At 45.2% G+C, this 12,500-nt stretch overlaps 1 protein-coding gene and 1 long non-coding RNA gene across 2 annotated transcripts in view; one reads left to right on the top strand and one right to left on the bottom strand.

Moving 5' to 3' along the window:
* Nucleotides 1-12,500, top strand: part of epha4b (eph receptor A4b) — a 345,029-nt gene that overhangs the window by 187,542 nt on the left and 144,987 nt on the right. The window lies entirely within an intron of this gene.
* LOC134465867 (uncharacterized) overlaps nt 10,337-12,500 on the bottom strand; it is a 2,373-nt gene continuing 209 nt past the window's right edge. Inside the window, exons 1-4 of the long non-coding RNA XR_010038195.1 lie at nt 12,450-12,500; nt 11,574-11,614; nt 11,265-11,335; nt 10,337-10,498 (exon numbers count right to left, since the gene is read on the bottom strand). The exon at nt 12,450-12,500 is cut by the window's right edge and continues 209 nt beyond it. This is a non-coding gene — a long non-coding RNA (uncharacterized LOC134465867). The remainder of the gene's footprint in view (nt 10,499-11,264; nt 11,336-11,573; nt 11,615-12,449) is intronic.

Raw genomic sequence — 12,500 nt, 5'->3', positions numbered from 1 at the left:
AATCTGGCAACACTGGCAGCAGGAACGGCATGCCGTGGCTGGGCTGTGGCTGGGCTGTGGCCGTGGGTGTGGAGAGGGGAGGGTATGAGACCCAGGGGACTGGAGCGCTCGCTCTTCATCTGATGAAATGTCATCACTGTCAGACATGCGAATACGCCCACCCATCCACCCCTCCTGCCCTCCACCATCTAGCCATCTACCCATCCACCCCTCCTGCCCTCTCCACATCTATTCATCTCTCTCTCTCCTGCCCTCTCCACATCCACCCATCCACCTCTCTAGCCCTCGCTACATCCAGCCATCTATCCATCCCACCTCTCTCTCTCTCTCTCTCTCTCTCTCTCTCTCTCTCTCTCTCTCTCTCTCTCTCTCTCTCTCTCTCTCTCTCTCTCTCTCTCTCTCTCTCTCTCTCTCTCTCTATCCACCTCTCTCTATCCATCCATCCACCTCTCCTGCCCTCTCTACATCTATCCATCTATCCACCCGTCTACCCCTGTTGCCCTCCACCATCCATCCATCCATCCACCTCTCTTGCCCTCTCTACATCTATACATCCATCTACCTCTCTCTCCATCCACCTCTCTCTATCCTCCCATCCACCTCTCTAGCCCTCGCTACATCCAGCCATCTATCCATCCCACCTCTCTCTCTCTCTCTCTCTCTCTCTCTCTCTCTCTCTCTCTCTCTCTCTCTCTCTCTCTCTCTCTCTCTCTCTCTCTCTCTCTCTCTATCCACCTCTCTCTATCCATCCATCCACCTCTCCTGCCCTCTCTACATCTATCCACCCCTCCTCTCTATCCCTCCACCATCCATCCATCTATCCATCTACCTCTTTCTCCATCCATCCATCCATCCACCCCTCTAGCCCTATGTACATCCATCTATCCATCTATCCATCCACCTCTCTCTCTGTCTCCATCCACCTCTCTCTCTCTCTCCATCCACCCCTCTAGCCCTCTCTACATCTATCCATCTAGCCATCCCCCTCTCTCTCTCTCTCTCTCTCTCTCTCTCTCTCTCTCTCTCTCTCTCTCTCTCTCTCTCTCTCTCTCTCTCTCTCTCTCTCTCTCTCTCTATCCCCCCATCCACCTCTCCTGCCCTCTCTACATCTATCCATCTATCCACCCGTCTACCCCTGTTGCCCTCCACCATCCATCCATCCATCCACCTCTCTTGCCCTCTCTACATCTATACATCCATCCACCTCTCTTGCCCTCTCTACATCTATACATCCACCCACCTCTCTTGCCCTCTCTACATCTATACATCCATCTACCTCTCTCTCCATCCACCTCTCTCTATCCTCCCATCCACCTCTCTAGCGCACTGTACATCCATCCATCCATCCATCCACCTCTCTCTCTCCATCCACCTCTCTCTCTCCCTCTCTCTCTCTCTCTCTCTCTCTCTCTCTCTCTCTCTCTCTCTCTCTCTCTCTCTCTCTCTCTCTCTCTCTCTCTCTCTCTCTCTCTCTCTCTCTCCCTCCATCCACCTCTCTCTCTCTCTCTCTCTCTCTCTCTCCATCTATCCACCCGTCCAACTCTCTCTCCCTCCACCACTCTCACCATCCATCCATCCACCCTTCTTGCCCTCCATCCATCCACCCACTCATCTCTGTCCATCCATCCATCCATCCACCCATCCATCCATCCATCCATCCATCTCTGTCCGTCCGTCCGTCCGTCCATCCATCCACCCATTCATCTCTGTCCATCCATCCATCCATCCATCCATCCACCCATCCAACTCTCCATCTCTCCCTCCCTTCTCCCTCTCCACCATCCTCTTGTGTCCCTCCATCTTTCTTTGTTTCTTTATCTCTCTCAAACATCCTCTGCATCGTTCCCTAGCCATCTGTTTTCTACCCGTTCTTTCTCTCTCTACTGTTCTCTGTATCTTTTCACATCTCTATTCTCAGCCTTTCTCTGTCCTTATCTCATTCACATTCATACAGCGCACTCTCTTTATGTCTTCCTTTCTCTGGGATGGGTGAGCTGGGATGGTCTGTTCACACTGAGGATACCAAGGAGAGAGAGAGAGATAGAGATAGAGAGAGAGGGGGGGGGCAGAGAGAGAGAGAGAGAGAGAGAGAGAGAGAGAGAGAGAGAGATAGAGATAGATAGAGATAGATAGATAGATAAAGAGAGAGAGAGAGAGAGAGAGAGGCAGATAGAGAGAGGCAGATAGAGAGAGAGAGGGTAGATAAAGGGAGAGAGAGAGAGAGGGAGAGATACAGAGAGAGAGATAGAGAGATAGAGAGGAGAGAGGGAGAGAGAGAGAGAGGAGAGTTAGAGGAGAGATTTTGTCTTCCTTTCTCTTTTCCTTGCTCCCCAATCTCTATCTCCCTCCCCCTCTTGTCTCTGCCTGTGTGTCGTAGCCTGTGTGCTGTAGTAGTCTTGTATCTGAAGCACAGCGCCTTCCCCCTACACACCACACACACACACACACACACACACACACACACACACACACACACACACACGCGCACGCACACACACACACACACACACACACACACACACACACACACACACACACAACACACACACACACACACACACACACACACACACACACACACACACACACACACACACACACACAAACAAACACACACACACAAACACACACACACACAAACCCGCACACACACGCACACACGTGCACACACACACACACACACACACACACACACACGCATACACACCCACACACACACACACACACACACACACACACACACACACACACACACACACACACACACACACACACACACACACACACACACACACACACACACACACACACACACACACACACACACACACATACACACACACACACCAAAGGGGCTAGATGGGGGGCTCTGATCGATAGAGCTTGTCAAGGGATGCACACACAGGTAGCTCTGGCAATACATTACACACAAGGCCGTGTGTGTGTGTTCGTGCCTGCCTGCATGCATGGATGGACACGTAGGCTATATGTGTGTGCACACACACATGCACACATACAGGCACATGCACACACATGAACTCAGTCACACATACACAGCCATGCAGACCATGTACCCATAGGCAAAATCTAACAAATGTAATTCCTTACACACACAGCACACACAAAAATACATACACACACGCACACGCACATGCACACACACACATAGGCATAGACATGCGTAAATTAATACAACCATGCACATAAACAGGTACACACACAATATAGTACATACAATATGGGAATATGTACGTGTACATGTAAACCCAAACACAAAGGAAAAGATATTAAAAACACTCTTGGCCTGGAGAAATACACCCCAGGTGCAGATGGTGTGTGCAGGGAAGCTAACAGGGGGGATAAAGGGGTCTATTGCCCCGTGCCTAGAGAAAGGAGGTAGCCCAGAATGTGGTCTTCATTACATTGAATATATTGAGCGGGGGGCCCTCTCTGATGGCTTTGTCCGAGGCCCAGCTAAAGCTGTCAGTGGCCCTGAGTGAGTGTCTCATAAACATATGCATTATGTAAAGCAGGAGAAATCACTTTGCAGCAAATACTCCTTTACTATTTTCTGCTCTTTGATTCAAGTTACATTAGCGCTGCTCTCCGCTCCGGGAGTTTATAAAAGGCATAGATACTCACACACTCACACACTCACATAAGCACACGCTCACACACGCTCGCACACGTACATGCACACTCACGCGCACACACACACACACGCACACGCACACGCACACGCACACGCACACGCACACGGACACGGACACGGACACGGACACGCACAAGCACAAGTACAAGCACAAGCACAAGCACACGCACACGCACACGCACACGCACACGCACACGCACACGCACACACACATAAAGAAAGAAAGAACTATAGAGGTGGAAAATAGGAAGCCAATAGGATAGAGGAGTAGAGTGAAACGATGCATGTGAAAGAGTGAGTAGAAATAGAATAAAAGATACTTCAGATACTGTGTAGCCTATACAACTGGAGAGAGAGAAAAAAACGAGAAATAAAAGAATGCAATGAGATAAAACAGAAGAAGAAGAAGAAGAGGCACAGCAGGTAGTAGTAGAGACAGAGATAGTAGAGAGAGAGAGGTTCCATTGGCCCATTGTTTCCCGGTTCTATTATTGCAAGGGGGAGGGGGGTGAAATCCCCCTTTAGTCAGACCTAGGCAGACCTAAGGACTGTTCTATTCAGTGCTAGGAGTATTATGACACGCCCCTTTAGGCAGACCAGAACCTGGTCATGTTAGGTGCCCATAGCAACCTATTACATTGGCATATCTCTATATACTTAAAGAATCTCTGGTAGAGATATGGAGATGTTGAGGGAGAAGAAGATAGAGGTAGGGGGGTGCAGAAATATTAGAAAAGACGTAAAAAGGACAAGTATAGGAGTAATAAGAGAGACAGACTGAAACAAACAAAGACAGAAAGAAGACGGACAGGAAGAAAGAAAGAAAGAATTAAAGGAAGAAAGAAGCAAAGAAAGGAGAAAAGAAAGAAAGAAAGAAAGAATTAAAAGACGACAGAAGCAAAGAAAGGAGAAAAGAAAGAAAGAAAGAAAGAAAGAAAGAAAGAAAGAAAGAAAGAAAGAAAGAAAGAAAGAAAGAAAGAAAGAAAGAAAGAAAGAAAGAAAGAAAGAAAGAAAGAAAGAAAGAAAGAAAGAAAGAATGAAAAAAAGAAAGAATAACGTGGGAGAGGCTGACAGACACCGAGATTGAGAGTGAAGCAAGATGAAAGATTAAACAGACCCGTAGGTTGCACACAGGCAGGGTGGTACCAGAGTTTTAGACTTGGTACACAGAGTGAAAGTGCAAGGGTGCAGGCAGGGGGTGCATATAAGCAGTTGGGGGCCATGGATGCAGTTGGTGGAGAGCAGTGGTGTAGTCTACTTTTTTATGGTGGGTATACTGTATATTTGAGCATTTTTTGAAGTGGGTATACTGTATATATTTGTGCTATTCAAAACAATGGATCAATCAATTTTAAGTGGGTATACTAAAATCCCTGAAATTTAGAAGTGGGTATACTCCGTATACCCGCGTTCTACGTAGACTACACCACTGGTGGAGAGTGCAGAGGGAGGATGGTTGGTCAAGGTATAGGGGGAGAGGGAGGGAGGTTTTATAGAGGGAGGCAGAGAGGGAGGTCCATAGAGGGAGGCAGAGAGGGAGGTCCATAGAGGGAGGCAGAGAGGGAGGTTCATAGAGGGAGGCTGGAATGGGAGGTGGCAGAGAGGGAGGCAGAGAGGGAGGTCCATAGAGGGAGGCAGAGAGGGAGGTTCATAGGGGGAGCTAGGCAGGAGGTTCATAGGGGGAGGTGGGCAGGAGGCATAGATAAAGGAAGGGTGGGCATGCAGATGCAGATCCATGGAGGCTGGAATGGTTGCTCCAGGTAGAGATCATAGCAGGAGGCAGGAACAAGGGAGCGTCCATAGTTGTATGGATGGAGCATGGAGGAAGGGGAGAGAGGATTCATGGCGCCTGGCAGTGAAGGTCTATAGAGGGCAGGCTGGGAGCCTGGAGGTGGGGAATGCAGGTAGTCAGTTTGGGGGAGGAGGGAATGGAGGCAGGCAGACAGGGAGGCAGGCAGGCAGGCAGGGAGGCATGCAGGCAAGCAGGCAGGCAGGGAAGCAGGAAGGCAGGCAGGCAGGCAGGCCGGCAGACAGGCAGGCAGGGAAGCAGGAAGGCAGGCAGGGAGGCAAGCAAGCAAGCAGGGAGGCAAGCAGACAGGCAGGCAGGCAAGCAGGGAGGGAGGCAGGCAGGCAGGGAAGGAGGAAGGGAGGGAGGCAGGCAGGCAGGGAGGGAGAGAGGCATGTACATGAAGAGGGAGGGAGGACTCATGGGGTCCGGGGCAGGGAGGGAGCGTTGAGACAGGCAGAGAGAGAGCATTGAGGCAGGCAGGCAGGCAGGAAGGAAGGAAGAAAGGCAAGCAGGGAGGCATGCAGATGAGGAGGGATGGAGGATTCATGGGGGCAGAGATGGTAAGTCCAGGGAGGGAGGCCGGGAGGGAGGCCGGGATGGAGCATGCAGATGGGGAGGGAGGATTCGTGGAGGGCGGGGGGGGGGGGCAGTAGGTTCGGGAAGGGAGGCAGGGAGGTACGCAAGGAGGGAGAGCAGAAGGCAGCGTCCATAGATGCAAGCAAGGAGCATGGAGGCAGGGGAGAGAGGATTCATGACTGCTGGAGGAGGGGAATGCAAGGGGTCAGTTTGGGAGCAAGGGAGTTAGTATCCACGGGAGCAGGCAGGGAGCATGGTGTGTAGTGTAGTGTAGTGTAGTGTGGTGATGCAGGGCGGTGGGGGGTGATGGGAAAGGCAGCATGGTGTGTAGTGTGTAGTGTAGTGGTGTGGTGTGGTGTGGTGTGGTGTGGTGTGGTGTACTGTAATGTAGTGTAGTGTATTGTGTGCTGTGGTGTGTGGTGTGTAGTGTGGTGTGGTGTGGTGTGGTGTGGTGTACTGTAATGTAGTATAGTGTAGTGTGTGGTGTGTAGTGTAGTGTAGTGTAGTGTAGTGTAGTGTAGTGTAGTGTAGCGTAGTGTAGTGTAGTGTAGTGTGGTGTGGTGTTGTGTATTGTGGTGTAGTGTAATGTGTGGTTTGTAGTGTGTAGTGTAGTGTAGTGTAGTGTAGTGTAGTGTAGTGTAGTGTAGTGTAGTGTAGTGTAGTGTAGTGTAGTGTGTGGTGTGGTGTGGTGTAGTGTGGTGTGGTGTGGTGTGGTGTGGTGTACTGTAATGTAGTGTAGTGTAGTGTGTGGTGTGTAGTGTAGTGTGTAGTGTGTAGTGTGTATTGTAGTGGTGCAGTGTAGTGTGTAGTGTGTGTGGTGTAGTGTAGTGTGTGTAGTGTGTAGTGTAGTGTGGGGTGTGTATTGTGGTGTGTAGTGTGTAGTGTGTAGTGTGTAGTGTAGTGTGTAGTGTAGTGTGTAGTGTGTAGTGTAGTGTGTAGTGTGTAGTGTGTAGTGTGTAGTGTAGTGTGTAGTGTAGTGTGTAGTGTAGTGTGTAGTGTGTACTGTAGTGTGTAGTGTGTAGTGTAGTGTGTACTGTAGTGTGTAGTGTGTACTGTAGTGTGTAGTGTGTAGTGTGTAGTGTGTACTGTAGTGTGTAGTGTGTAGTGTAGTGTGTGTAGTGTGTAGATGTAGTGTGCAGTGTGTAGTGTAGTGTGTAGTGTAGTGTACACTGAAAGAAAATATTCGTTGGATTTACATGATTTTAATGTGTACATCGGTCCCACACAATCCAATTGTGTAAGGTCAACATGATTTCTTCCCCTATTTTTATTGTGTAAGGTTTAAGTGATTTTATCACCTTAAACGGAGGTGATTGGATCACCTCAACCTAACACAACTTATTCATGTTCCAGCATCATAAAAATGTGTTGGAACTATGTGATTTTTTAAAATAGTCACAAAATGTTTTTTTCACCTAAATCATAGGTGATGAAATCACTTTAATCCTAAACAATTAATTGGTATTCCATTAACCAGAAAATATGTTGGAAAAACACAAAACTTTGACATAGTTTTAAAGTATTTTTTTCATGTTTATTAAAAGGTGATTAAAAATCATGCATACAGCTACATTTCAGTAACATGATTCTTTAGTCTCAATCCACCCCCCCCCCCCCCCCCCAAAAAAAAAAAAAACATATGGTAAAACATATTAGGTCTAGGCTATACAAATGCATTTGTACACATATATCACAATTTGATGTATAGGCCTGTGCAAACAAAAACAACAAAAAGAGTCAGAATTCTGTGATTAAATGTATTGACTTTCACTGTACGCATGTAAAATGCACACAGATATACAAAACATAAGCACAGTCACAAATAACTGCTACTCTTAGACCAATCAACAAGCAGGGTCTGTGAACAGAAAGAAAGTCCAATTCGCTTTAAAGGTGCACTGTGTATTACTTTCAGTAGTTTATTTTGAGATTTCATGCTGCCCATGCAAAAATGTTGCATTTTTCATGAATATTTACCACCACCAAACTTTAAGTTGTCGTTATGACTGGGGAAATTGCTCTTTCCATACATGAAAGGGGAAAAGAGAGGAATCTTCTCCACTGACTATCATTTCGAATTTCTAGAAATACAGATTTTTAGTAAACATTTTCGTAATACATTAACACATTTTCGTTTATTACTAAGTAAATATTCATGAAAAGGACACAGTTGGTAATAGGCAGCACCGTTTCAGTGTGCAGCATAGTTGCCTACTCTGGTCACCATCCTACACAGTGCACCTTTAAGAAAATAATTTGTTTGGTTGCTGTGAAAAAGTGCTCTCTGGCTGGATTAGCATTCATGTGAACACATCGGGCACAAATAAAATTGACTCTACATACAGTTATTTTAGCTCATTGACTAAGTGCATTAGTCCACACTTGTAGGTGTGCGTGTGTGCGTTCATGCGCGTATACTGTATGCATGTGCACGTATAATGTATGCATGTGCGCGTGCATCTGGCAGTCCACCATTCATTTGGTTGTCCTCTTTGGTGACCACATTTGTGTCATTACCCAGTCTTATTTAAGTCTAGTTTTGGTATTTTGTTTGTCTTTAGTTTGGGTCAAAATCAACACAGTACGTACAAAACATATGCACACTCAAGTGCTATTCTTAAACCAGTAAGGAGCTGGAAGTGCATACAAGCAAATAGATCTCTAGAAAAAAGGTACATTTCACTTAAAGAAACAAAAATAACTGCTGTTTTTTAGTTGCTGAAAAAAAGAAAGAAAAAAAAAAGAGTCCTTTCCGATTGGGTGTCACGTGTGTGACAGACATACACTAAAACTGACAATGTCCAAAGGGTGGGATGCCCAATCTTCTGTCAGAGCAGATTCCAATTGTGATGTCTTCAATTGCTTCGTCTACGGCAACTTCATCCATGACCTATTCAACACAGACAAAAGTAAATAAACACAAATTAACCAAGCCATTTGAATTAACAAATAAATCAACATTAAGCTGGGCAGTAGGTTACTGCAAAGTCCAAAGCATGTCCTCTGTTCCACTGCCAAGATTTCCTCAGTTCTAATTCTGATGTGGGACCTGGATGATGATTTAACACTGGTGTGAATTGGCCTGAAGTCGTCAAATACCAGAGCCAAAGCTGTGTAGTTGCCTTCATTCTGCAGGGATGTCAAACTCAAACCCAGGGCCAATTGTGACCCATGAAGTAATTTTATGTGGCGTGCAAGATCATTGCATAGCATGATAAGACTTTGACATGAAACTTGGTGTGTCACAGGAATACCAGTGGGCCCAGGCCAATGAAAAAGCTCACTCTCATATGGAACAACACCCCAGGTCTACTGTGTCTCCTTGGCTGGGACCTACAAGGAGTTTGTAGTAGACAACCAATGATGCCAATCCTCTGTTTAAGATGTTTCAGAGCACAGAGATGTAAGGGTCAGCTCGTCTCAATTAAGAGAACAACAAGTTTCATTATGCATATACAGGTACGGTATATACTGTTCCTTGCGAGAAGACTTTGAAGGAAAAGTCTACTGCATTGCTCTTTGTGCATGCGTGCAGTAATATGGCATGCAGGGCTTGTCTGTCAAGGGGCTGAATAAGTTTCATTGATGACTTATGATTAAAAATAAAACATGCAATATTCTAGGCAGACATACAACGGGCAATATAATGAAAAGCGTAACACAGCTGGTGCACTCTGTCAACTGATTCTCCCCCCCCCCCCATCAGAGTGAAAAACATGTGTCAACAAAGTGCTCTCAGATATTATACCCTTCATTGTAGTGCTCATTTTGTTTCTACATAGAAGATATTAATATTTCTTTTTGTTTAGCTGCATATGAATTGTGTAGCAATTGTATTGAAATAAGGAAACCGTGAGATAGCTTGCTCACTTTTAACTGAAGCCTCTCAATGTCATGTTGAGCATAGCACAATGCATACAAATAGTGTCACACTCCACACTGAGAGTGGGAACACCAGGGAGGTAGTCATCAACACTTCTCAGATCAGATCATCTTGTCTCAGATAACTCCAATTCTAGTACTAAGCAATAATCTAATATTCACTGGTCAGAGTACGACAAAATTTAAATATAAAAATTTGAGAAGCAGCTCCTTATACCACTGGAATATTTAGTCACCACCATTCAGATAACAGCTAATTTAAAGCAGGAGTCAAGTTGTTAAGGTGCACTGGGTAGGGTTGTGGCCAAAGTGAATGCTTTACCTTGTGGACTTCGGACAGTGCTGGCCATTGCAGTGGGACTGGTGATTCTTTTTCAATTCAGCACTGATCTGAAAAGACATAAAGATCCCAAAGGATTTAACGATCAAATCATTAACATTAGGAGAAAGCCACACACACATTCAAGAAAGGAGATAAAACGCTGTAATTCACAAATAAAAACATTAAAGACAATCCGAATTGAATGTCTTACCTTGCGAACTTTGAACAGTGCAGGCCACTGTGCCAGAAGTCCTCAGAAATGGTGCATCTTGTACAACTTAATGAAAGAAAGAAAGAAAGAAAGAAAGAAAGAAAGAAAGAAAGAAAGAAAGAAAGAAAGAAAGAAAGAAAGAAAGAAAGAAAGAAAGAAAAAGGAGAACATTTGTAACCTGTGCAGCAAGAGTTCTGGAAATAAACTACTTTTTTAAAAAAAATCACTCTCTTAAAATCGCAGACTGTATCATGATCTGCTTCAATTGTCATGGTACATGTTGGTGAAATTCAGATTTCCAATATTGACTCCATGCATCCAGCCTAAAACCATGTCTGTCCCACTACCACTACTTGACCATGAGCATGGGACAGTTTACTTTGTACTACTCACTTGGTTAACACCACACATGCTTGACACCATCCGAAAAAATGTGTTCATGTTGGTGTCATCAGACCAGAGGACATGGTTCCAGCAATCCATATCTGAAGTCTGTTTGTCTCTGATGAAACCATGATGAACACATTTGCTTCAGATTGTTTCAAGCATGTGTGATAGTAGCCAAGGGAGAAGTATAAAGAAAACAGTCCCATGTTTACGGTCAAAAATGGTGGTGGTACTGATTTGTTTTTGGCATTCTATGAATGGCATCAACATTGGGAAGCTGACTGCCACCAAAAGAAACATGCATATGAATGTACTGGTACCATGACTACTAAGGCAGATCATGATCCTCTCTATGGGGTTTTAACATGCAGGGGTGTAACTCAATAGTTAAAGGCTTTCTGCTCAGGAACCATCAAGTAGACAGGCGAAAAAGACAGAAACTTACATCAGCCAATTCAGCAACAGTTGCTTGGATTGCAGGGGAACTGTGGTGATTATTTTGAATTCAGCACTGATCTGAAAAGACATAAAGAGCCCAAAGGATTGACAAATCATAAACATTAGGGAAAGCCACACACACACACACACACACACACACACACACACACACACACACACACACACACACACACACACACACACACACACACACACACACACACACACACACACACACACACACACACACACACACACACACACACACACACACACACACACACACCTTAAAGACAATCAGCATTGAATGTCTTACCTTACAGACTTCGAACAGTGCAGGCCACTGTGCCAGAAGTCCTTAAAGAAAGAAAGAAGGAATTGGTGAGGTTTAACATTTATAAACAGCACATGATTTGTGAATGAGGAGCATGCATTCTGTAAAATAGGCTACTTGTAAACAATGCTCCACTTAAAAGAGGAAGATATAGGCTAAGTAAAACGAGATAACAAGGCAGTGCATGCTTTGCATTGCACCATAAGTGCAAGTAAAAAAAGTGCTATGCACTTCAATAAATAGGATACTATTCCCACATGTTTCATCCAATTCCATGTGCAAAGTTTAAATTCAGATTATATGCACTCTATCTAGGTCGGTTGTTCTTTGACTTTGTGTGCAGGAAAGCTTACATTTGATTAATCTTCGGTTAAGACCACAAGTGCATGTGTGCATTAAACACCTGGGTTGGGTCAAAAAACAAAAAACTTTAAAAATAGAATACTTGGCTTAAAATGAACACACCGAAACGACGCCAGCCCTCTGTTCTCATGAGCATGCAACGTGTTCGATGAAGTTCTAGTTCGCTGTGCACCCCCACCACCCCTCCCCCATTAACGGATCAGACCCTCCCGCGCAAATATAGCTATTAACTGAAGATGACCAGCTAGATTGTTGTACAGTAGCAGTTTTTACTACATCATTGAATATCCTAAATGTACATATTTTCCATTCTTTTCGAAATTAACATGATGCATAGCCAACTGCATGTGTTTGCAGTGCACCTGTTACTAAGCAAAGAGCATTGCGTGAGTAAATGTAGAGTCTAACTTCACCTTTGGCTCAGCTTCCACACACAAAAGACACAAGAGCAGTTCTACATCGCCCACAATAAATGAAAGTAATTCAGTCACTTACTCAATTTCGTGTAGATCTTCACACATGACAACACTATTCCAGCGAGATGAG

Source organism: Engraulis encrasicolus, chromosome 16 (assembly GCF_034702125.1).
Source record: "Engraulis encrasicolus isolate BLACKSEA-1 chromosome 16, IST_EnEncr_1.0, whole genome shotgun sequence".
NCBI classification, from domain to species: domain Eukaryota; kingdom Metazoa; phylum Chordata; class Actinopteri; order Clupeiformes; family Engraulidae; genus Engraulis; species Engraulis encrasicolus.
This window is presented reverse-complemented; position numbering and strand designations above follow the sequence as displayed.